General features: G+C 32.3%; 1 pseudogene; it reads right to left on the bottom strand.

The window, feature by feature from the left end:
- Positions 1–2,657: 2,657 nt before the first annotated feature.
- On the bottom strand, positions 2,658–12,726 carry LOC149556926 (uncharacterized; annotated as a pseudogene).
- Positions 12,727–27,133: the final 14,407 nt, after the last annotated feature.

A 27,133-nucleotide genomic window follows, 5' to 3' on the forward strand; every position in this document is an offset into this window, starting at 1 on the left:
TTATAAGTTATGTTTCCTTTGGCTTAGAGACCAAAATAAAACATTGGGCATCAATTTCCTTCAAGGTTTTAATCATTTTTTTCTCCCTTATGGTTACAATAGTGGGTTCTACTTTAGGATAGGGCATGGGCTTCATGGTGAAGATTACACCCTTCTTAGTTATAGAATAGGTATTCTTCTTGCAATGGTGGATGGCATCAACATCATATTATCAGGGTCTTCCTAGAAGTATATGAGATCCATCCATTTCTACAACATCACAAAGTACCTTATCCTTGAAATCTACTAGAGAAAATTATACCCATGCTTCTTATATTACTAAGGGTTTTTGAGCCTTTTTTAGCCAAGAGACATGACATAGAAAGGAGTGGGGTTTCTTACATTGTTTGAGTTTCTCTACCATTTCAAAAGAAACTAGATTTTTAGTAGAACCTAAATCAATCAACAAATTGCATACATTGCCTTGGCTCTTGATCTTAGTTCTAAAGAGATTTTTTTTGGGGTGGCTCTTGGGTGTGAGGGATCTACAAAATGCTTGCCTCATCATTAGACATGCTCCTTCCTCAAGTTCAAGTTCTCTAAAATCAAATTTCTCTTCCTCCATAATTTGTGCTCTTCTTTCCCCTTGATTATTGTTTCTCTTTTTAGGGCACTTTCCTACATGGTGTCCTACTTCATTACAATTATATCATGTGAGAGGGCCATTGCCTCTTCCTCTACCTTTGAAAGACATTCCTCCTCTATAGTTTCCCTTAGAGCTTTGTCCTCCCTAATCCTTATTTTTATTAGTAGGTTTATTTCCACTATTTTTTCCCTTGTTCCAAGAATTATTCTTGGGCTTGAAGTTTTTATTATTCTCCTTGCCTTTATTCTATTTTAAAAGCAAGTGCTCTTCCATTGAGCTAACACCCTTTGAAGAATAATCATACAATGTGTATAGCATTGTATGCGTATATTTTGTAGCATATCCAGTAGTATATTTATCTATAATAGTTTATTTATAGTATTAGGAGTTCCAAAGCTAGATGACTTGAATTTATTTTCAATCCTATCTTTCATTATATTAAGTATTGCAAGGAATACATAAGAATTTGTGCCTTTCTTAGACCATTTAGGTTGCAATATCTACATAGTCAAGTGCTTGCATTTAGGTACAAGCATTGATCTTCCACTTATGATTTTAAGTATTGCCTTAAATTTTGATCTAACATTACCAAGGTCATGCATCAAACATGCAGTTATAGCTACAGATTTTGCACCCACCCTTTGACCATATAGTTACACAAAACAAATGCTTATTTTTTAAGGAAAGAACAGATGAAAAAATTGATTATAAAATATTTTTCATTTCAAAATAAAATGGTGACTACTAAGCCCACATGACATTACACACAGATAAGGCACAAAAGATTTTATTTTCAGGAGTGATAGTAGCCAAAAGGAAGTAAGTTAAAATGTATCAAGAACACTAAAACAATAATTAGAAAAATTCAAAATTTTCCTTGAAGCCACATCAATGAGCACAAATAAGCATGCAAAGTGTTCCATAGGCATGAATTATATTTCTATTGTTAAAATAAATTATCTTTAAAAATTGGACAACTAATTCCACCCACATTCTTTGGAGGTGACAACTTGTAAGATTCCATGTTAGAGAGCCTAAAGGGGTTTTATACATTATCAAAAACTTAGTTGCTCTATTTTATTGGTTAACACAAAGGTTCGAGTAAAAAATCATATCAAAATTTTAAGTACCAAATTACTGTTATATTTTACTACTATCATCCACATGGAACATCATATAAAAGGAAACTTATAGTTGATAATTAAGGTTGAACAAGCTACTGAGGTTGTTGTAGTTGAGGCTAATGTTGTTGTTGGGTTTGTTGAAGTTGTGGTTGTTGTTGTGCACTAGATTATTGCATCTAAGGCTACTGTTGTTGTTGGGGTTGGACCATTTGAGGCTATTATTGTTGATGAGGTTGTTGTAGTTTTGGCCAAGGATGTTGTAGTTGCTTTTGTTGCTCAATTTTTTTCAACATGACTACTAGTTGCCAAATAACATAAATTGGAAACCATAATAAACTGTATCATTTTTTTTAAAATGATAGCATTTTAACTTAAAAGAGTGGCCTCTACTAAGAAAGTTGCATAATTTGAATGTCCAACATTAATCACAAAGTTTCAAGTGAAGCTAACAAGATTGAATAAAAGAATGTTGCTTAAAACTTTTCTTTCACATGTCACACTATTATAATAATAATTGTATCCCTTTGGATAAGCATACCTTGTCTAGACACAAGTTAGTAGTGTAGAACTAGGAGTACCAACTGGTGTGACAACTGCAATAGTCTTGGTTTTAGTAGACACAAAAAGTACACTGGTGGAGCTAGTTGTCACAATTCCTTGCGACTATGGTGAGAATGTTCATGGCTTTATCAACAACATATAAAAATGTTAATATTATACCACATTAAAAGTCCTAAATAAATCAACAACTAAGTCATAAATGCATTACTAACTTGTTGCAGTCTAGATTATTATGTTGGAGCCACTTGATAATAACCCTAAAAAATGAAAATCATGAATAAGTATTCTTAAGATATTTCACATTCACTAAACTAGTTTGAGTCATTACATTTATTAACAATGTTTATCTACAGTTGCTTTTGTTGAGGGTGCATCAAGAGTGGTTGTTGCTAGGATTGAGTTGAAGCCTACAGTAACAAAGGCAATTGGATCTACTATTAAAATGAAAGGTGTTGTTGGGGTTGAACATTACTCTTCACAATAGGCACCTACTATTGTAATAGCTAACTAGAGGGCTACTATTGTAATAGTTGCTGCACCAGCTATTGTTGTGATAGTTGCTCATCTTGGAAAGGAATTTGCTAAAGAGAGGAAGCAACACTTGGCTAGATTAGAGGTTGAGAAATATGAAACTTCCCATATTTAGATAGTTGTTATAAATTTTGTGCATGGCCAAATGGGGTTTGTCAAACATGTTGTTGTGAAGAAAGCAACTATTGACCATACTATTGCAAATATTGTTGGGCCTACAATTGTGAAGGAAATTGTGTGAGTTGTTGTGCATGTGGTTGTAAGTGTTGTTGCACTTGTTGATGATATTTTTGTAAATATGGTTGGGCCTACATTTGTAATTAAGATTGTGTTGGTTGTTGGTTATGCAGTTGAAAGGATTGCACATGTTGACCATATTGTTGTAAATTCAATAATCACTACAATTTTTGTAACCATGAATGAGATTGTGTGGATTGATGTTGATTTTGGAATGGCGGCTACAACTATTGTTGCATGTGGTGTGGTTTTTGTACTAGTGGTAACCATCCTTGAACTTGAATCTGATGTTGCAAAGAAGATAAATTATAACCTTGTCAAGAAAAACATCCAAAAAATCACTAAATGCCATAAACAAAATACTATCTAAACCATTTCTATAAGCAACCAAAAAATGAAAATCCTTGTCAAATCTTATCAAATTAAAATGTATCATAATGATTGGTTGATTTAAAAAGAAAAAGAAAAATCTAAAAAATAACTATTATAGAGAAGGGGTAGTCACCCTTGCAAAGCCTCCTAGTGGAGCAAACACATGAAGAGGCCCTTCAGTAGGGCCATTTACTAAAATCTAGGGGCCACCAATAGATCCAACATGTACATCACACTTGATGTCTATATTAAACAATGATACAACTTTCCTTTAAAAGATTACTAGAAACTCCCAAATGTTTATAATATATTATATATATAAATAATATCAACAAAGTAATACTCAAATGGCCTTACTAATGGTGAATATCTTCCTATAACTCATGATCTTCCACTGGGAGTTGATGGCCTACCATATGGATGTTATCCAACTTGTGGGGATGGTATTTTCATATTTGCTACACCCATGGATTGCCAGTTTCCAGGTGTAGCCTATCCTCCTATGTGGCCTCCACCACTCACGGTAGGCCTACATGAGCAACACAAATGATTCTACTAAATACATTATTTGAAGCCTCCAACTCAAACACAATAAATTACTAATAGCTTACTTGGATCCAAATGGCCTCTACTATGCAACACCAAAGCCTAATCCTCTATACATAGAGCCATTTCTAGATAATATAACAAAAAATTAACACCTAAAATAAGTTGGGAATACACTAGTATAACAAGATACATATTGATGTAACATGTTTTAGGTGACAAGATAAATAGAAGTTTGAACCTTGCATCTCCAATTTTGATTCTTTTAGGCTCTACAAACCATACAATCAAAGGTTGATTGCATCCCTAAAAAATACATTTTTGTAAGGTTAAAATGTAGTTTACATTTGAGGACTATATCAAAAATAAGCACCCACCAAAGGAAATATTAGCAATTGAATAAACAATATTTACCTTCATTGTGAAAGCTCCATGTAATTTGCTAATAGCTAATGCATTCATTTATCTCATTAACAAATGCACATCCTACATAGATAATTTAATAGTTAATAAAGACAGTATCAACCCTAAAACATTTTTATGAATCAAACTATTAAAAAATAGTAAAAGTTACCCCACCTTTTTTCAGGTTCTATTCATCTTTCATGATATTTATGTAATCAATAGGACCAAACTTAGCAAAGATAGCCAAGATCAAATTTAGAACCAAATCTTTCAATATAATTGATGTTTAACCATTGGTTAAAGTTTTAACAAGAGAAGGCCTTGACTATAAAATGGAATTCTTGTGCACTAGATGCATTCTCATTGTATAAGATGAACTTGTTTACTAATTAGTAGAATATGATGGAAACACCTCCTCTAGAGAATCCATTTCTTTTCTTAGATTATTTTCCTCCACTAATAGATAACCTAAAGTGTCTCCTAGGTGTAATGAATAGCTTGAAGAAGTGTGATCATGGTCACAATAATTATTCATAGTTGATGACAATTTATTAAAATCTTGGATCCTTGCAGGGCTGAATGTGGATGTATTCACTCCATAATTCTGTCTATCAGCTAGGGGACTTGACAGCTTGAGGAATTGAACTAGTATAATGTGCATTCTTATGAATTGGTTCAGACACCATCCTAGTGTTTAAAAGGTAAGCTTCTAGCATAAATTTTCCAAAATTATTAATTAAAGAAGACTAAGAGTTTTTGTCACATGCAGTTGATGAACCATACTTTCCTCCTTGCTAAATACTCTGCACAAAGCTTAGATGATTTGATGATGAAGATTCAACTAGATAATTCTATTTTGGTAAATACTGAGATAATGACAATCAGATCAAAACTCTAAGACAATCACCTCCTAATGACTTTGATGGATAAAAAATTCTCAAAATGGATGAATTAGATACTAGAATCATCCCTTTTTCCAATCATGTATCAATTGTTTCAAAATAGTTTGACCCACAACACATGCTATAATAACAAATGGGTAGAAATAATTCTTAGCAATTTTTAGAAACAATCCTCATACTTCCTTATACACCTCACATGCTTGGTACATGTGAAAGAAATGAAACCAATAAGTAGCAAATGAAAATGAGTAAGCATATTAGCAATGTTTTTGATAAGGTAAACAGGTTTTAAGGGGTCCTGAAACCCATAAGTTTAACAACAAGAAAGGCTGAAAATAAGCGAAAAAAATGCCCAGCCAAAACATAAGCCTTACGGCTGAAAATAAGCCCAAAGGCCCAGCTCAAAACAACTGCCCACTAAAAAGGCCAGAGAACCAACCAAAAAAATAGAGACCAGACAAAAAGCCAAAGCCAAGAGAAACAAAAACCAAAGGACAGAGACACAACCTAGCAGACTACTTCTCCATCTCGAGCATGGTCTGGGCAGCTTCGACGCACTCTTGTTGCTCTTCTGCCTTATGATCCTAGGCATTCGTCAAATCCTGCTCCATAGTGCTATCCTTGGCTTTATCCACATCCAGCATATTAGCAATGTTGAATTTGACTTTTAAGTTCATTATTGAACGCAAAAAATATGTTTCTTTGGGTTTTAATAGCCTCTACAATGCTTTCCATTTATTGGAATTCAATATTCAGGAATTGGCTATTTTATGAATAAGCATGATTTGTCACAAATAATTTTTTAATAGAAAAGTTGAATGTTATTGTGACCCCATAGTTATAGATATTTTTCCCCATTGCAAAAGATAGATCACCTCAGAAGTGCTACCATTACATCTCACTTCAATCCACATCTAACTTGCAACATGTGGTAACTAAGACATTGTTATTGAAATACTAGAATCAGTTATATTTAAGGACACTTGTGACCTTTCTTCAACTTTTCATAGAAATCACAATCCCCAACAATGTGTCCATTGGTGCTAGAAGAAACACAATATTTGGGATGACTCACACTTAAAGGAGAAAAACTTGAGGAGAAAAACATTCATTGTCAAACTTTGTCATTTCCAAAATAGTTCAATTTCTATTCCTATACATGTAGGAACCCATTTTTTGCCAAGATATGTCGTAAAACATGCACGCTATCATTTTACAAGGAGATATCTAGGAGTTAGGTCCCTTATACATCCATTACTTTAGTTGGGGTAAAAAGCCACCAAATTTTTGTGACACATCAAGAAGAACCCACACATCTCCAAATCAATCTTGAGAGTGTTAGATCAACACATAATGAGATGCATCCATGAAAATGGTTTAGATTTTAATGTTTTTTTCTCACAAGAAAAAGGAGATATAAATTTATAATAGTATAAAGAAGTACAAGGTCTCAAGTTTGAATAAGATGGATTGTACATCCCTACTATAACATAAGACTAAATCTTAGGCAAGAAATTGTATTAGATAGCACTTCATAATTTCTCCAAATGCTACAACCATTGATTAATAGAAAAAAAAAGGTATTGAGTTTGATTAAGAAGTAGTCAGGTGTATAATTTGTGCCCCACCTAATTAGTAATACAATATCAAGCATGAAACATAAAGGTGTTGTATAGGAGATGTTGATCAGTAAGGATTTTTAGTGCTCTTCCATATTATATCCTCAATTTCATTTCCATATACAAATTGTGAGTTAACTCACTATTTTATTATTAATATTGATTTAATTTATAACTTTTTCTTTTCTTCATGCTAAAAATGTTTGTATTCTTATAATTTTTTGAAAAGCGTCAATCGTAATATAAAAAATGAGTTGGAACAAGACATAGATTCTTGTTGTGGTCAATCAAAATCTAGAAAGGGGATACTTTGGTAGATATTGGTCAAATAAAATCTAATTTCTTGGAGTATGTTAGTGCTAAGTTATTCCTAAAGATCATGGAGTTCTACTTAAGCTATAGAAATTAAGAATCTCTGAATATTCTTTCAGCAAATATGATGAGACTAGGGATAGATAACCATGTGCAAGAATTTATTATTTCTAATAGAAGTTCTTGATTCATAAAATAATGAAATGAGGTTGAGTTTGATCTAAGAACTAATTATAATCATGTTAATTAATCTGTAATAGGGGCAAGTGAATAAGGTTTTCATTTTCTATCAACTATATATGAGATTTTGATCTCACCGAGGGTAGATTTTGTGACGCTACTTTTAGTTTTTGAGTCATGGAAGAATAAATTCAAATTGTTGGTGATCATATCCATCTAGAGATGGTGGTAAGGAATGCAAAAAGATGTTCTTGCACACTGACACATATCAAAGGGCCAACACAATTACTCTGAAAGAATTTATATTGATGCAAAATGATGCAAGGAAGAAATTTTGGCTTGGAATGCATTATTATGGTAAAAGGATCCTTGAATGCAGCCATAACCTGTTAGGAGATAGTTGAGATCATTAGATTGTATATTACCTTTTTCTTTTCCATTCTTTCCTAAATTGTTATAGTGATTTTGGCCTAGAAGAGAATAGACATATTTTTAGTTAGTTACTATTTTGCAGGTTAATTAGTGATTCATTCCCCAATTGGATAGGACCATACCATCCAAAAACCTTTGTTTTATTCCACTCTCTATCCTTTCAATTAATCATAAGATGAGATTATGTTTAATAAGGGTCAATTGATTTCTCAAAATAAAACATTTTTATTCAAATGTAAAACATAATAAGTTCCATTTTAGAAAAAAATAAAATGCTTGACCTTATAGTTATGTAATGTTGGGGGCTGATGTAGTTGGCATATTCATCAATTATCATATTTCTTACATCAACCACTCCAACAAAAACTAGTGAATGTAGAGAAGTCAAGAAAATTGAAGCGCAAAAATATTTATGATAGGCCATTGATGGAAGACTAAAAAATAAAATTGATTGTACTTCTTATTTGACCATTATTCATATTTACTCATCTTGTAAGACTGTACAAGTCCTCAAATTTTGAGATTGTAATAATTGTCCTACCTAATTATAGTTTATAACAGATTAATCTACCTAAATTGGTTCATCTATTCATACTCCTAGTTGTCATTAGTTGCTAATTTTTTTATACAATTTTCCAAACACAAATAAAGGGAAAAAAAATGGAAAAAGTTAAAGGAAAATGGAAGGTGAGGAATTTATGTGCATTGTTCATAGATATTTCTATTGTGATTAGGCTTTCTAAGGCATAGCCTTGTAGTCCCTTTTATTAAATAATACATTGTATAGTTTATTTGATGAAGTTATATTTTTATAAATATTTTAAAGGATGCTTACTTTTGAAAAATATTAGATGATAGCGTAGAAAAAATAAAGATTTGAATAACTAATTTCATATGGAATTATATATGGTGCAAAGATACCTAGATATAAAGTACTACATGACCCAATAATTTTGTGAGAAAAGTGTTGTGTATAGTTTTGGTATAGTTTTGTTGGAGCTCATTATAAAATGCATCCCCATCAAAGGAGACAAATACCTAGCTTGACTAATGAACAGTGCCTTGGGAACTAGTGGTATAGAATTTCATACTTTGAAGAGAAGTTAATGGACCCTACATTAAGAGAAGACAACCTAAAAGTATTTGGGGAGTTCTTGAAATTTGACTTTTAGATGTGTTGAGGAATTGGCAACTGAAAGACCCATCATGAGAGAAGGGGTGAAGGAACTAGAATCCATTGCAAATATGGAAAAGTTTTTCAATCCACTAAAATTAGTCTAAAAAGTAGCACTTTTGATTTCAAGCCACTATCAAGTTGTAAAGTGAAGATGAAGATGGTAATTCCATTCTTTACCCTACTCAATTGAATAAGGGTCATAAATCTATGATTGATAATGGTGGGGCTTATCTAGAACTATAGAGCCCAAGTAGGCTTGTCATGGTAGAGATAATATAGAGAACAATTTATTTCAGTATTGATTGCTAAAAGTTTTTCTTGATGTGTTCATTTTCAGGTTATTAGGGCTGAGAAGAAAGATATTGGGAGAATTTATGATTTAAAATGAATTATAATGTCCCAATAAGGAACATCACACATAATTATTGTGATTTTGGTTCTTGTACTAATTTGAGGTGATCTTATTGCAATGCCTTGCATATGCTTTAGATCTAGGGATATAGGGCTTCAAATCAAGTCATCATGATTCATTATTTAGTTTTTCTATGCTAATCTCATAGCTTTTCCTTGTTCATACTAAAATTAGTATCTAAAAAATTACTTATTCCTATGGAAGAAGTAAAAAAGATAGGCATGGGTAGCTTACAAAGCATATTCAACAAACCATAGAGAGGAATTGATGCATATCTTGCACTTTTTTTAGGCTGTAATCATTAGGGGATAATTTTTACATAGTTACATATATGTCAATACCAAAGCTTTGATTTAAATTAGATTGTAATTTAGTTGTCTTGAACTCTTCTATTTCTATGCCATGTATTATTTTGTTCTTTTTAGAAAATATTCTATATTAATTTTAGTTTTGGGTTTTTTTTTTATAAGTAATAGGTTAGGGAAAAAATATTTTTACAAATAATATAGATCTTTGTTTGGAAAAAATGGTCATGTGACTAAAAAAAAAGTATAATACTCTATAGAGAGAAAAAAAAAAAAAAAAAGTGATCTAGATTTAAAAATAAACTCTAAATTTGAAAACCTTATAGATTTTTAATAAAAGATTGAAGTTCCATGATAAAAACCTTAAACAATGCATGGAAATATTTAGAAATGTATAAATGCACTAGGCCTTGTGAGTTTCTTTGAAATCTTACCTCTTTCTGAATAAAAAAACTTCTTGGTCTGGTGTTGTCATTGAAATGTGGGCTCTCCTTAAAATCTATAATTGAAATCATATCTTACTATCTCCTCTTATCAAAATCTTATTTCCTCATTGGGGTACTTTTACTGATTTTCCATATGTATTAATCTAGTACAGAAACATTCCCTTTAATACCAAAAAATTGTAATAACATTTATTTGATTGTCTTTTTTCCCTTGATGTCCATTTTTCCTCCATTGGTTTTCTTGTTATAAACTTGTAACTCATTTATGTACCTAAAAAATCTACTAATTTACTCCCTTGAAATGTGATTATGCAAGAACTCATTGTTATCCATGCTATGCAACCATGAAAGTTGAATGCAAAACTAGGGTTATGCCTTCCATTTGGAGCCTTCCTAGCCATGAGTTATGGTAGTCAAAAATTCATCATCTAAATAATAAAACAATTATCATCCTCTCCAAATTTCATAGCAAGTTTCACAACAAAAATAAACTCCAAAAATGGAGATATCTCTTCTTCATATTGGTGTCATCCCCAATGAAATTTTGATTAAACAATGAAAATAAATTCCTTCAAACAAAAAATAGTCATGAACTCAATCATCCTAGCTAATGTTTCCTTAAATCTTTATGGTGATTTTTTCCTCCAAGAGTTCAATGCAGAGTACATCGTGCAACTTCAAAAACTAGAGCTTTTTCTTCAACAAAATTAATTACTCAAGGAAATCGTATGAGTTAGAGAGAAAATTTTTATCTTTCACCCTTCCCTCCAAAACTCATGACAATTTGTGTGCCCAGCTTTCCATCAAAAAAGTGTATGGATAAATAAATTATAGATAAAGATATTTTAACAATTTAAACCTATATAAAAATTTCTTATTAAGTTGTAGTTTAAAATCTTATTTAAATTTTTGTAATTATATTCAACTATTATTTATAATAAAATATTTTTTGGGGTAACTTAGGATTTTATGGAAACTATTTTGATATGATAGCTAAAAATAGGTTATAGAATAAGTTGTTATTAATTATTTTAATTGATCTTTAGCTTTTCTTTTTTGTATATAACTTAAATTAAAATAAATCAAGACAAATAAAATAATTTCAATCTTTTATAATAGTTTTTAATAAAACCTAAGAGTCAATGTTGACACTATATATTTTATATGCTAACAAAATAACTATAGTTATTATTTATTTAAATATATAAATTTAATGTGTTGTTTTCAAATATCAATGTAGCCAAAAACTAGGAGGTTGGCCCTTAAGAACAAAATAATGTGATAACTCGTTAATAATGGACAACCAACTACATAATAACTTATACATTCACAACCCTAGCATGTAAATAGCAAAGATTCATTAGCACAAAACCTACCTAAATAATTAAAGTTTATCTTACATAACAAAAAGCCTCTTATATTTAGGAAGATGCAAAGTGAAACCATGATTAGTATGAGGAAAATAAAGTTCAAGTGTCATGAATGAGTTATGGAAAATAAAATTAACCTAATCCACTAATAAATAAACCTTAAAGAAAGTGAAGAGAGAAAGTACAAATGACTAATTATCTAATAACTTATTTAGTCACTTGTGATTAGCTAACTAATTATTAGTGACAAATATCCAATTGCCTATTTAGTCATTTATTTGGTAGTTTATTTACTCACTTCTATTTGGTTGATCTTGTGATTTTACCCAATGATCAAATTAGTCACTTATTTATTCACCTATGCTTGTAAATTACAAAGAAATAGTAGAATGTGATCAATTTTAGTCACATGACTATACATTTTAGTGGTGTGACTAAAATTTTTAGTCACATAGTCACATATTTGCTAAGATGTACTAGTAATGGAAATCTTAAGGCCATTCATGTACCTTGCTATTTTTCTTCTTTATCCTCTACTATGTTGGTCTTCATACAAAATTTTAAGAACTCCTCTATATAGGAACTAACATCGAGATCCTTTTGCTCTAAACTTTTTTTCCTCCTATGGAGTTGTACACCATATTCTTCAAGCACATATGTTTCCTCGACTAGTGCCACCATTATATCCCAAGAAGAAATCATGTTTCTTCCTTTCTTCACCCTTTTTGTGTGGATGAAGTTCCACCAAGTTAGGGTTTCCCCCTTCAACTTGGACTTTTCCATCTTTACCTTCTGCTTCTCTGGAATGTCTTCACACTCAAAGAAACTAGTTAGGGCTTACATCCAATCCAATGCTACATCAACATTTATTTTTCCATTGAAAGTTAGCAATTCCAACTTCCCCTCCATGGTTATTTTTTCCATGGATTTGAGAGCATTCAAGAGAGGCCTTTGTTTAGCAAACACTTCATCATCTTCATTAAGATCTTCAATCTCTATATTCTAATCTTCTTCAGACTATGTACCTCCTTTTTTGTCCAATGTGTCTTCGACTTCCTTCAACCTCTTTGCAAGAGAAGCATTGGTTTCTCTTTGCTCCCTTACTACTTTTGATAGTTTGGAATTTGTTACCCTAGAAGGTATTTCTTCCTCTTCTTCAGTAAGAGCCATGACTTTGATACCACTTAATGCAATGGAGCCTAGTGAGATTGATCACAAGGTGATCAACTGGTCCAAAAACCCTCTTCACTGAGGTCCTTCAACCAAATATCTTGGTAAAGATGATCAATGTGAAAGCACCTATCACAAGTGCTACAAGGATGATACAAGGTTATCACAACCCTACACCCAAACAAGGAAAACCCTAATCACTAGGGAACCCTATAATCAAGACAACTTATCACAAGTTTCTTATGATGCACAAATTGACCAATTTTAGGAAAACAACCTTAAACTTCTTCAAATGACCATGGAGGAATCCAAAATATGGGAATAGTCTATTTAGTTCATGAATTACATCAAACAATGCAAACTATGTAAGTTTTTCCAAATAGTTGTTTTGTTAAACCATCGAAAAAGACTAGTAGCTCTTTTTATGAGAATTACATTTTAAAGAAAATATCTGCACACAACCTAAGGAAAATTTTTATTTTTGGACACCCTTTTGGGACTTATAAAACATACTAACACACCAAGGTTTGATGACACAAAAAATTGGGCTTTTGTTCACTTCTCACTTAGGCTACTAGGGCAATTAGACGTCCATTTACAAATGAAGTACATGTTCTAGGACTCCATCCTTAAAAAAATGATGGGAACATGTGGGGACAACCCTAGAAAAGTTACAAACTTTATTTCAAGCCTTGATGCAAAGTCTAGTTGGAGTTGTGGGAGATGTTGCATCCTTTTCCTAGCATGCACATCGGAAATGCATGCCTAGGGCATCAAGTTTCTTAATGAACCCTAAAATTACAAAATTAAATCCAATTACATCTTAAAATAATACTAGGATTTTACCAGAGGTCATTAAATTCCCAAGGTGAAATCCTCTTCTATGCTTAAAAATGTTTCAAAACCCTAGGTTAGCAAGAAATCTGGGCCTACTTATACCAAAATGTGAGTATCTTGAGATAGGGAACATATGGAGACTTAAAAGTAGAATCATTAGAAATTTACTTCATCCACCTATCTAAAAATGTAGGTCTCAAACTTTGGAAGAATTTGTACAAATTCGTATGATACAAAATAACAGGATGTCTGCAATAAAAACATGGTATCGTTATTGATTGAAAATTGAAAGTACATCATCTCTACTTATCACCCACCTGAAAGGGATTATTATAGGCCTTCCAAAGTTCATAAAAATATTTCAAACTTGTTATGGCCATTGGGGAAATTTTTTCTTTGATTTACAACAAGCAATTTTGTATTTTTGCACATTTTGCACTTTATGAGAAAGAGTTATGAATACTTAAACCTAATGACCCAAATATGTCCTAAACATGATAAAACATGAAATGATCCAAAATCCTAAGATTCTAGGCCCTTTGACCATCTTTGACCATAGTTGACCAAGGGCTTATAACAATGCCAATCTTGGAACTAGGACATGCAATTTGGTCTAGATGCCTATTGATTTATCTTTCTGATGTTGTATATTGAGATCCAAGGTTTTATAGTTGGATCTAAGATTTGATATTGATTTATTATGGGTTCTCCTACACCAAGAATCAATGTTGTTTTAATGAGATCAAATGGTAACGTTGAAGATATTTTAACTTGGTACAAAGGAGTAGACAACCAAGATGGTGTAGTGGACAACCAAATAGGTCAAGAAAATAACAAAATAGCTCAAGCACAACCAAGTAGCTCAACTAGATAACCAAGTAGTTTAGCCATAAAACTAGGAAGTTCAACCAAACAGCCAATCAGCTAATGAAGATTTGATGATTAATCAGTAACTTCACAAGCATTTCATTTGAATCATATATTACTTTACCATTTGACATCAATGACAAAATATTCAACAAACAAGGAGTTTTTGAACAATTGAGCATTGATTCTTTTAAATTAAACATACTATATATATGAGGCTATATTAAATTGAAATTATAGAAATGATGGTTTTTTAGCCTCCTATGGTAGTTGGAGATTTTTTTCCTTCCATTGTTGTCATTGCACCACATTCATCAGAAAGGTTTTGATAAGAATATGTTTTAGAAGATAAAAATATTGAGTTGAGCTCAAAATTTTAGAAGAATTATTGGGTGAATATTTCACAACTGATATTTTGAATTAAATTTAGTCACAAAATAGGTAGACCAGCCACAAAGTATGAGATAGAGCCTCTTCTACTTTGAAGGGAAGGCTCCCCCTTCTCATCATTCCTTAGATCAACTCAAGGTAAGCAAGAAATTGAGATATTTTGAAAGGGTTATCAAAATTATTTCCCCTTAACTTTCAAAAAAAAAATCCACTTACCTACAAAGTAAGTAATGGGTAAGATGAAACCTCTAACTACACATCTATTTGAAGTTGTAAGCAGTGATACTAATAAGTCAACACCAACTCAAAGGCTAGCTTAAAGTGTACCATTGTACCATAAGAATAAGATTTATTTTTGAGGCACAACGACTTCTAGAAGTACAAAAAATTGAACTATTTTTTTGAATTAATAAGTCGACACAAGTTGTAGTCAACACTCCTAGTCTATGTATCACCATAATCACTCCTAGTTAAGGCTTCAACTCCAATTCCTTCTTAACTCTTTATGCTCAATTATGAAAAACACAAAACAACATGAATCACAAATAACAAATGCAAGTAAAATTAAAAGCTTCCAATTTGCACTAATCACAATTGTATTTAATCAAAGTTTGGCTTTAATTATTTATTTTTATTTATTATTCTCTCAAAATTGCACTACACAAAGTTATGCTTGCATGATTTCGCTAGAGCTTTCTTCTATACAATAAAAGATGATTTTTACAATGAGGGGCACTCCTTTGTATAAGAAAATAAGTTAAGAAAAAGGAGGAAAAAATGCAAGAAACTCAACCAACTTTGACCTTATCTAACTGAAAAAGGGAAATTATAGGATTACATATCATAAGGACTTGTAAACTAAATTACATGTAATTACACAAATTCATGTAATACATCCTCTCCAATCTAAAAATATGAAAAAAGAAAGAAATAAAAAATGGGAAAGGTTGAAACAATCCTAATGATAGTTCTTAAATGCCTTGAACTAGATGATGACATCACACACTATAGGAAGATCTGGGATGTCCAACATCTTTGATATAGATTTTATTTTGATTGCATTGATATATGCTGATTTTACAAATTTTCAATTTTCCATGAGAGAATCCTATAGATTCTTTTCTAATGATTTGCACAAAGATAACCTATTCATTGTATTGGAAACAAATTCTTCAAAAATTAGATTAGCATTAACTTTGACTATATATTTTCAAGTCATCTCCTTCATTGTGACCAAGTTGTCATGTTTAGTAATAACTTGGCATCCTATTTGTTCCAAGTTTCACATGGTCTTAGTTTCAATTGAATGACAATCTTCTAAGGTTTCCTTCAACTTTGTTATGAGTTTCCTTAGCATCTCTTCCTTCTAACCCATTATTTGTGGCATTTGTAGAACATTTCTCAACACAAAGTTATGCTTGCATGCTTTCTCTAGAGATTTCTTGCATAGAATAAAATATGATCTTTATAATGAGGGGCACTCCTTTATATAAGTAAACGAGTTAATAAAAAGGAGGAAAAAATGGGAGAAACTCAACCAACTTTGACCTTATCTAACTAAAAAAGAGAAATTATAGGATTACATATCATAAGGACATGTAAATTGAATTACATGTAATTACACAAATTCATGCAATACATCCTCTCCAATCTACAACTATGAAAAAGGAAAGAAAGAAGAAAATGGGAAAGGTTGAAACAATCATAATGATAGTTCTTAACTATCTTGAACTAGATTATGACATCACACACTATAGAAAGATTTGGTATGTCCAATATCTTTGATATAGATTCTATTTTGATTGCGTCGACATATGCTGATTTTATAACTTTGTAATTTTCCATGAGAGAATCCTATAGATTCTTTGCTAATAATTTGCACAAAGATAATCTATTCATTGCATGTGAACCAAATTCTTTAGAAATTAGATTAGCATTAACTTTGACTGTATATTTTCAAGTCATTTCCTTCATTATGACCAAGTTGTCATGTTTAGTAATAACTTGGCATCCTATTTGTTCCAAATTGCATATGGTCTTAATTTCAATTGAATGACAATATTCTAAGGCTTCCTTCAACTTTTTTATAAGATTTCTTATCATCTCTTCCTTCTAACCCATTATTTTGTGACATATGTAGAACAATTTGCAAGATAGGACAACATTACATGCCACCTTCTCTCCCAAATTAGAATTGGTGATTTCAACCCAATCACGCACAATTTCCTTGAATGTGTTATCTTCTTAATTAAAAGATGCAATTAGGTCATGTAAAATCTCTTCAATACCTTTGATACTTTCACTAATTTTGACTCAATCTTTAATGGCCTGATCTCCTTCAAAGATAATTATCCAAACCAAGCCTTTTCTACTTCCATTATCTATTTCTCCTAGGGTGTTTGAGATGTAGTGACTACATATTGTGAAGACTATTGTTGAATGAACTCATTTAAGTGAGAAACCTCTTGCTTGAGTTAATTCTTCTCTCATAACTCATGATTTCTCTTTGATACATCAACAAGTACATCTTGTAGACAAATCAACTGTGACTGCTTACCAAGTTCAATTTTGGTGAACTTGTAAATTGAACAGTTAAGTTCTTCAACTAGTTTTTCCACCAATGGTTTAGAAACCTCTAAAAACTTATTCTTTTCAAAATCCACTATAATTCTTTAAAAAATCTCATCTTTCAAAGATTTAGACTTATCTTTCTTAATAGGAAGATTATTTAGGGTAGCACAAGCTTCCTTCTCTTTATAGTGATCTTGCCCAACTATGTAGGAAAATTAAAACCTTTATATGCCCAATCAAGGATAGTGGCAACTATTGACATCAATCTTGATTGTATCTTTATTGTAACTAAGCATGTGTTATTTTACACAACTATACTAAGAGGTTCCTAATGAGAAGATTCTGCCATGAATGCTTCCAATCCAAACATTTAAGTATCGAGTTAGGAAATTTGACCTTTCCTAAGTGTTCAAAAATATTCAAACACATTTCCCAAATTCTCTGATTGGCTCATTCATGAGAATAGGAGCTTCTAAAGAGATAGGAAGTGCTAATGTTTTTACTTCTAAAATAGGGATGATAGGTGTGAAAAAAGTCAAGAATAAATCCACTTCATCATCTATGAAATCTAGAAAAGGTGTTTCCTGAATAGATGGACTCTGATGGTTTATTGATCAAGGGGATGTGATCATAACCTCTCCTCCTTCCTCTTCATCTTCCTCATCAGGGTCTTCTCCAAATTACTCTATAAATTATCAATCTTGTAGAGTTCTTGTGAGGGTTTTGGAGATGATTTAGACTCCTTTCTATCTTTTAACTTAATCTTGAGGGATTTATCTCAAAAGGAGTAAGATGTACCATCTTTTCTTGAGATTTCTAGTTGGGATTTCCTTCTAAGTGGTCCAAAACTACCACAGTCTACCCGAGCTTTGGATTCACCCTCTTTAGACCTTTGATCTTTAACCATTTCTTCATGTTTTCCAAAATAGATTGAAATCTATCAAAGATAGATACACCTTCTATATGTTGCCAATGTATGTAAAATGGGAACTTCTTGACAAATACAACATGATGGTATTCTAAATCAAGAATATTGTCATCATCTTCAATATGGAGATTGGATGGGATTTTGACCATGTTAAGATCAATGATATTCAACAATGTGAGCTTGCAGTAGTCTATCCTCATGATGTCTAGTTTTGTGCATATGCCAATCCATATGTCCTCTACAATAAACATGGGTAAATGTTCTTTTGATCATTGAGTGCATTCCTTGATTATCAAAATCATACTTAGATTTTGACTTCTTCAATGTGATAAGATAGATTTTTTGCCTCCATATTTTTTTCCTTGTGGACTGAATTAATCATATAATGACCAACTACCAATGACTTAGTTCTAATGATACCAAATCCTGGCATGTGTTGAGTATTTTGATATGACTGTACTTCTATGAGGTGTCTATACAACTCCATCAATATGATTTTATTAGTAGCATATCTCAATAGAATATATGACTCTCCTTTGAAAGAGACAACTCTCAAATAAGTGAAAGTTGGAAACTGTAAATAGATAACTCCAAATTGATTTACTTTATTCCAAGCTTCATCTAATACTCTCTTGATTACCAATTGTTTATTAAAATAATACCTAAAATGTCCAAAAAATACATCTTGGACTCTCCTATAGTGGTATTTTTTATGCTCCAACATGATTTGATCATACTATTCCCAAATAGGAATTTACAATCAATCTCCTTTGTTTGAAAGCCCTAAGAAAGATCCCATGGATGTAGCTATGTAGACCAAGTAGTAGTTCATGTAAAATAATGTTGAGGTTCCCATGTCAAGAAACTATTCACAAAGGGTAGTACTAATAATCTCTCCCCAAAAGATAGGTTCTTCATTATCAAAGATTTGGAAATTGAATTTGTGCATCCATGACTTGAAGTCACTATAATATTTGATTACTAAGGAGAGTAGCCAAGTCCTTACATTTGGGTTTGAAGTTAGATTTGTGAATGGTTTTGGGTCATCCTAAAATATTATTTCTTCTAATTTCCAACCAATATGCATTTATGTACTTCTAATAATCTTCCTTCTTCTCATTCCATAACTCCAAAGACATCTCTTTTGATAGATCCACACACTTTTCCTTTTGATGATCTTTAAAGATTTGTTTAATAATCAATGGCTCAAGGCTAATGATGACCTTACCATCTATATCCTTGATTTTATTGGCTTTTGGACTAAAATATTGTACACATCTTAAGATGATATATAGTTCCAAAGAAGCCATAGGGAAAGTAGACACCAAATGGATGATGAGACCAAAATATGGTCTATTTTGTCATTGCATTTTGAGTTTAATTTGCAAACATTCTAAAGAATTTGATGTTCAAGAACATGATGTTTATGATTATTTTAGAAAAATGTGTGTGTAATTACTTTTCAAGATCAAAATGAATATTCTATGAAAATATATGTCATTTAATTACAAAATAGTGTGAGAATGATGTTTTCTCTTCCTTAGCTAGGTTGGTTAGTTCTCCTATAGAAATGTGACATAGGGTAAACTAATTTAGATAACATGTTTTGGATAAGTCTTGATGTATGTTATTGTCTTGGAGGTACTAATATTTTGAAAATATAAAAGCGAGGTCAACTAGACCAAGCGAGAGTCAAAGTGGTTGCTTGTGTTATTAGACTAGCACCAAGCAAAGGAAACTTAGGGGTTGTGAGCTCCTCAATTACTATTATTTTTGGTGCTAGAATTAATGAACTAGTTGTAATAATCAATACTATTATTTTCTTTGATAGTTGATGAGTCTAAAATCTAGGAATTTTATTCCTGGTCCATGTTTTTAAAAATTTGGAAGTTTGTGTTCTAGAGTTTTGAGTTCTTAGTCACTTTTCAATAGAAGAAGTTTGTTGAGTACTGAATACAATCTTATTGTTTCTCAATATGTATGTTTTATCATTGTTACATGAATAAAAGTAACATTTTAAGTTTTCATCTCTGAGTTATTCTACTTCACTTCTCTTTGGGGGCCCACAAAGGAAGTGAATTAATTAGTTAGCATAGGATTTACATTCAGTAAATAGAACCAAGGTAGACTCTATTGTTCGTACAGCCATTAATAATAGAATTAGTTGACTATTCTTACAGAATAGGCAATTGAAGTAACTCTCAACTATATTTTCATGCTTTGTTAAAATAGATTTGATTCTCAGCTTTAGCTTAAATCTCTTGTAGCTTAAGCATTTGAATTTCTTAGAGTAGTTCTTAAGTTGAGATAAGTTTGAAGCATATATTTTGCAAACATCATTTCAAGTTTACATCCCTAGTTGATAAATTAAATGAGTCCAAAAGAGTTGGGTAAGAACCACTTGAGATGTCCAATCTTGGGTTAAGCAATCTATTGCTGTAAGATTTTGATCCCTTTCTTTGGCCAAGTATTTTTGGCATCATTGTCAAGGATGGTGTTAATTCAAACTAGTCTTTCTAGTTGTATTTCTATTCCTTATAAAATAGAGTTTAGTAGTAAAGAAGCATGTTATGCATAGAAGAAGAGACCACTTAGGGAGATTACTTCCCCATGATAATTAGGAAGAGCCATTCAATGATCCTCAACCTGAGATAGATGAACCCCAAGGAGAGAATGGAAAATATGAACCCTTTGAAAATCCATTTGCTGATAATGACACTAAATTAGAAGAATCACTCCACTTGAATAAACTTTTTGTTGAGCCTAAATATCAAGATAATCTGCTAGCCATTTTTATCTATCAAGAACCACCTCTCCTTCCAAGAATGGTTGTACCTACCTTTCCCTTTCCTATCCCATTGTAGCAAGGTAACCAAAATTTGAAGAACATACCTGCTGCTCCACTTCCAAAATTTTATGGCCTTATTATAGAAGATCCTGAAACCTTTCTCTTTGAGTTTGACATCCTCTATAGGAGTTGTGACTATACAAGTGATGCCCATAAGTTTAAATTGTTTCCCACCACTCTAAAGGATGTTGCTTTTCAATGGTTCATGGGGTTTGGTGCAAATGTTGTAGCAAACTAGATTGAAATGAGTAACTTGTTTCTTCAAAAATATAAATAATATTGTAGAGGTCAAGATATGAAGGGGGATGACATTTTTAAAATATCACAAAAGGAGGGTGAAACTTTGGAAGACTATGTTTCCAGATTATTGTTTAATGTGTAGAACAATACACAACATAACCTAAGTGAAGAATCTAAAATGTATCTTTTTTGAGAGGTGTGCAAGAAGAAAGCATGGAATCCCTAGGCCTAATGGATGGAGGAGATGCTACTCAAAAAACTTGGAATGACATCAAGGAGATATGTCAGAACTATTCAAAAGCTACTATGAAGAAAGGTAGAGGACTAAGGAGCCTACCACATAAGACCAATGGTGGGTCAACAGTGTCAAAGATGGAGTTATCTAATTTTCTATTTGACTTCAAGCAAGATATCATTAATGATGTTGCTACTCAATTGGATACCATGCAAGCCCAAAGAAAAAAGGATGAAGTTGATGCAATGCTGACTAAATTTTGCTCTCATTGCAGAGAAAGAAAGAAGAATTGCACATGCAAGACCATTGTAGTAGTAAATGAACAACCAATGCCCACTAAGTTTAAAAAAATTGATGAGGATATAGGAGAAGTGATTTATGTTGCTCAAAGGTGACCATGGGCTTAGAGACAAGGTATTCCTCAAGACCCTCTAAATAATTTTGGTTATAATAATAATCAGTTGCAAGGTAATATTTCCCCAAATTCTATCCCTCAAGGACATAATTGGAATAATAATTGGCCCAACCAACAACCTTAGTACAATCAAGCCTACCATCAACCACCTTAGTATCCCCAGAAAAATACTCAATGGCCTCAACAAAACAACCACTACCCTCAGTGGGGCCTAAATCAACAACTTCTATATCAAGGGAATTGGTAACAACCACCTTGGTGGGGCCTAGCCAATAACCTCAACAACAAGCCTTGATGCCTCCACTTCAATAGAAATCCCTAATGTCTCCACCTCCTATAGCTAATGCTAGCCCATAGAAGCAACCACAACTTCATGCTTAGCCTGCACCAAATCCCAACAATAAGCAGCAGGCTTATTCTTTGCAGATCAATGATATTCATCTAAGGTCTAGAACTACGTTGCCTACACCTAAAGGACCTATTATAACTGACGTAGCTGATACTAAAAATGGTCCAGCAAGTCAACTAGTTGATGTCCCAATTTCCCCATCTATTCAAGCACCTACACCTCTATTTCCACAAAGTTTAATTACTGTAGCTCCATCCAAAACAAACTATATAGCAGCTGATCTTCTAAACTAGCTTAAGAAAATGACTATACACTTTCCCTTATTGGATGTACTTAAGGAGAATCCCCTTTACAATAAAGCATTAAAGGAAGAATATGTCAAGTAGTCTGCTAGAAAGAAAAAGGATCCTACTACTATCCATGTGTTGGGACAATTTTCTAATTTAATGTTGAACAAAGCCCTGACACCTAAATATTTTGATCCAAGAAATCTTGTTGTTACCATACATATAAATGGCATCCAAACTTAGAATGTTTTAATTGATTTAGGAGCATCAATTAATGTCATGACTAAAGAATTTTTGTTAAGAATTAGCATTATTGGATACTCTTATAATAGTCCAATTAGCAGACAGTTCAACTGCCAAACCTAATGGTATTGATAGAAAATATCATTGTAACCTTGGATTCGCTAGATTTTCCTTTAGACTTTGTTGTAATATCACCAAGAGGCACCCTTGGAGGATATCCATTAATATTAGGAAGACCTTGGTTGCCACTATAGATGCATGCATTGCATGTTGGTTAGGAAAAATGACAATAACAAATGGTACCAACACTAAGAAATTAACCATGTACTCTCCTGCGCAACCTCAACTAAATCTTGACCAAGTTTCTTGGCCATACCTTGGTGATGATCCTCCAAAAGTTAATTATGTTCAAAAACTTATGATGCTAGAAAGAAACCTATTTTTTGCATCCCAAGAAGAAGATGATATACTGGCAGCAATCCTTAATAATTAGTAAGATGTTAACGAGTCTACTTCTAAAAATCCTGCCAGCTCCCTACAAACTATATTACCTAAATGTGATGCACCTCAATCTCTTGTAGCACATGATTACTTACACACATTATTACCCCATGAAATTAAATCTCCATCAATAGTAGAGATTCTAATGATGGATAAAGTGAAGAAAGTAGAGATTGTTATAGGAAAAGAATTGAATATCAATAATGAACTTACTACATCTCAAATGACAAGTATCATTAAACTGTTGCAAAATAGTCAACAAGATTTTGCATGGGACTATAATGACATGAAGGGTTTAGATCCTAGTCTTTGTACACATAGGATATTCATCAAATTGGAAGCCAATAAGACAAACTTAGAGGAGGGTAAACCTAGCATTAAAAGATATAGTCAAAAAAGAGTTACAAAAACTTCTTAATGTTGGATTTATTTATCCTATTTCTAATAGTCAGTGGGTGACACCTCTAGTTAATGTTCCAAAAAGGTGGGGAATGGAGAGTATGTATAGACTATAGAGAGCTTAATAAAGCCACTAAAAAGGATCAGTTCCCTTTGTCATTCATTGATCAAATACTAGATAACTTAGTAGGGAAAAGGTATTTCTCATTTCTAGATGGTTTCAGTGGATATAACCAAATCCAAATTTCTCTAGAAGATCAAGATAAGACAACATTCATCTATCCATGGGGAACACTTGCTTACCTTTTGTTACCATTGTATTATGCAATGCACCTACAACTTTTTAGCGAGTAGTACTTTGCATATTTTTTGACATAGCTGTAGATTGTGTTAAAATCTACATGGATGATTTCACTACTTATGGTGACACATTTGAACAAGCTCATGCAAACTTGGAAAAGGTATTAAAAAGGTGTCAAGAATACAACCTTTCTCTTAATAGTGAGAAATGTTATTTCATGATGGAAGAAGTTGTTCTTGGGCACTACCTTTCCTCTTTTGGAATTCAAGTGGATCTTGCAAAGATTGTTGTCATTACTAATTTTCCCACACCAACCAGGCAAACCAATGTCAGAAGTTTTCTTGGACATGTTGGATACTACAAGAGATTCATCAAAGATTTAAGTAATCTTTCTACTCCTTCATATAACTTAATTAAGAATCAAGCTGAATTTGAGTGTACAAAATACTATGAAACAATATTCTTGCAATTGAAGGATGTTTTGATAACAATGCCTATTCGTAGAGGACTTGATTGGAAGCTACCCTTCCACATTCATACTGATGCATCTGACATTGCTTTAGGGGCAATTCTCAAACAAAAAGAAAGTATTGTTGAGAATGTCATTTACTATATTAGTAAGAATTTTCAAGGTGCTAAGCTGAACTATACTCTCATTGAAAAAGAATTGCTTGTTGTTTTATATGCACTTAATGAAATTTGGCATTATATCACAAGCTATGAGGTTTTTTTCTACACTGACCATTTTTCTATAAAATACTTGATGAATAAACATTCTATTTCTGGTAGACTAGCACATTGGCTACTCCTCATGTAGGAGTTTACTATGAAGATAATAGATAAACTAGGCCAAGCCAATGTAGTAGTAGATTTTCTATCATGATTTCAAGAGCCTAATGATCCTCTAGCCATAGATGATAGCTTTCCTAATGAATATTTATTTTCAATAGAAAGTTATAACCCATGGTTTGTAGATATAGAAAATTACCTTGCTATAGGAAGAACACCACCACACTTTTCACCCAAGCAGTGCCATCTCCTGGTGGAAAAGAGTTTCAATTTCTCATGGATAGCTAGATTGATATTTTACATTGGACTAGATCAAGTAACCCATTAGTGTGTAAGGGAAGATGAAACTTATGACATCCTATGGGCATGCCATGATGAACAATGTGGGGCTCATTTTATAGAAAAATGAATAGCCTATGAGATTTTAACAACTGGATACTACTGGCCTACTCTATGTAACAAAGTATACAAGATGATGTGATCAATGCCAACAAATGGGAAGACCCACTAAAATGGATGAAATGCCCCTATAGCCACAAGTGGTAGTCACATCTTTTGACAAATGGGGTATCAATTTTGTTGGTCCAATAGATTCCTCTTCTCATGGTAAATCATACATCTTAGCATGTACTGATTATGCAACTAAATGGGTTGAAGCACAAGCTATGGCACATGTAAGAGATCAAAAAGTAGCAGATTTTCTATATTAATGCATATTCACCAGATTTAGAGTACCTAGAGAAATTGTCACAAATCAAAGAGCTCAATTCACATCAAACTTGATTACAGAACTCATGAAGAAGTAAATGATCCATCATAATACATCATCCCCATACCATCCTCAAGCTAATGGTCAGGTAGAAATCATAAATAGAGAAATAGAATCCATCCTCACTAAAATAATTGCTATTCACAAGAGGGACTAGGTTACTAGGCTTCCTGAAGCAATTTGGGCTTACAAGACTACATGGAAGAGCACAACTAGATTTACCCTGTTTGAATTACTTTATGATAAAACTGCTTCTATGCCTACTGAATTTGAACACAAGACTCTAAAAATTGCTTTAGAGCTAGATGTTGATCTTTCCAAAGCTCAAGAAGATAGGTTACTACAACTAAATGCCTTTGATGAATACTACAAATCTACCCTACACAATACAAAGATAATCCAACAACAACGAAAGAAATGGCATGATAAGTTCATCTGTAACATGAATTTTTCTATTGGAGACTAGGCCTTCTTATATGATTCTCATTATTAGCAAACTCTAGGAAAATTCCAAACCTATTGGTTAGGACCATATGAAATCATTTTTGTTTTCAGCAATGGTATAGTAAAAATCTCTACCTTTGATCATGTTCAATTTAGATTACTTGTTAATGGACACTAATTAAAACTCTACCATAAGTTGTCTAGTCACGAAGAGTTCCTACAATAATTCCTATCACCGTATGATCCTCCAATTCGTGCAACAACTACGGATGATTTTTTGAATCATTTTCCATCCTCTCTCTAAAAGCATTTCACTAACCAAAATAAACTACTTTCTTTGTGAAAGTATTTTATCAATAATAATTCCACCTCACTCAACTTTTTATCACCTTCCACCTCACCTCACCCTTCATCAACTTGCATGATGGTATCAAATGATAGCACATATCAATATGTTTGTACGCATACTCAAGTTTAAACTTTTTCTTAATGTGTTGTTCTATTTTTAGTTACCTTTGTCACTAGCAATTGCAGGAGCTATCGCCTAATTTAGTTGGGGGAGGGGTATTATTATCTCATTCATGTTTTTGTGATCATTAATTGTTCATTACTCTTTATATGCCACCACATGATAAAGAGAATAATGTGATGTGACCGCTATCTTTATGTCACACATTTTTGAAAATTGGTAAGTATGTATTTAATGTAGAATTAAGTGATCTTTAATGCTAAAAACATCATATGCTTAAAAAAGTACTTTCAATTGTTTTCTTTTCTTGTTACAAGTTCTTCCATTTTTGAAATTACTCTATAATCACTTCATAGGAACAATGGGGGGTGGCTTGTTGAGAAGAGAACCAATTGATTGTTCAACATTGTTGGGAGACCTAGTTTGCCTCCTATATTTCAAGCCAGGGGGCAAACAAATTACATGTTCAAATTATTTGCATGGAATGAGGAGCTTGCCTTACAATTATTGCAAACATTGAGGGAT

The sequence above is a fragment of the Cupressus sempervirens genome, chromosome 5 (genome assembly GCF_028749045.1).
Source record: "Cupressus sempervirens isolate cs-2001-9-10 chromosome 5, ASM2874904v1, whole genome shotgun sequence".
In the NCBI taxonomy this organism is placed as follows: Eukaryota; Viridiplantae; Streptophyta; class Pinopsida; order Cupressales; family Cupressaceae; genus Cupressus; species Cupressus sempervirens.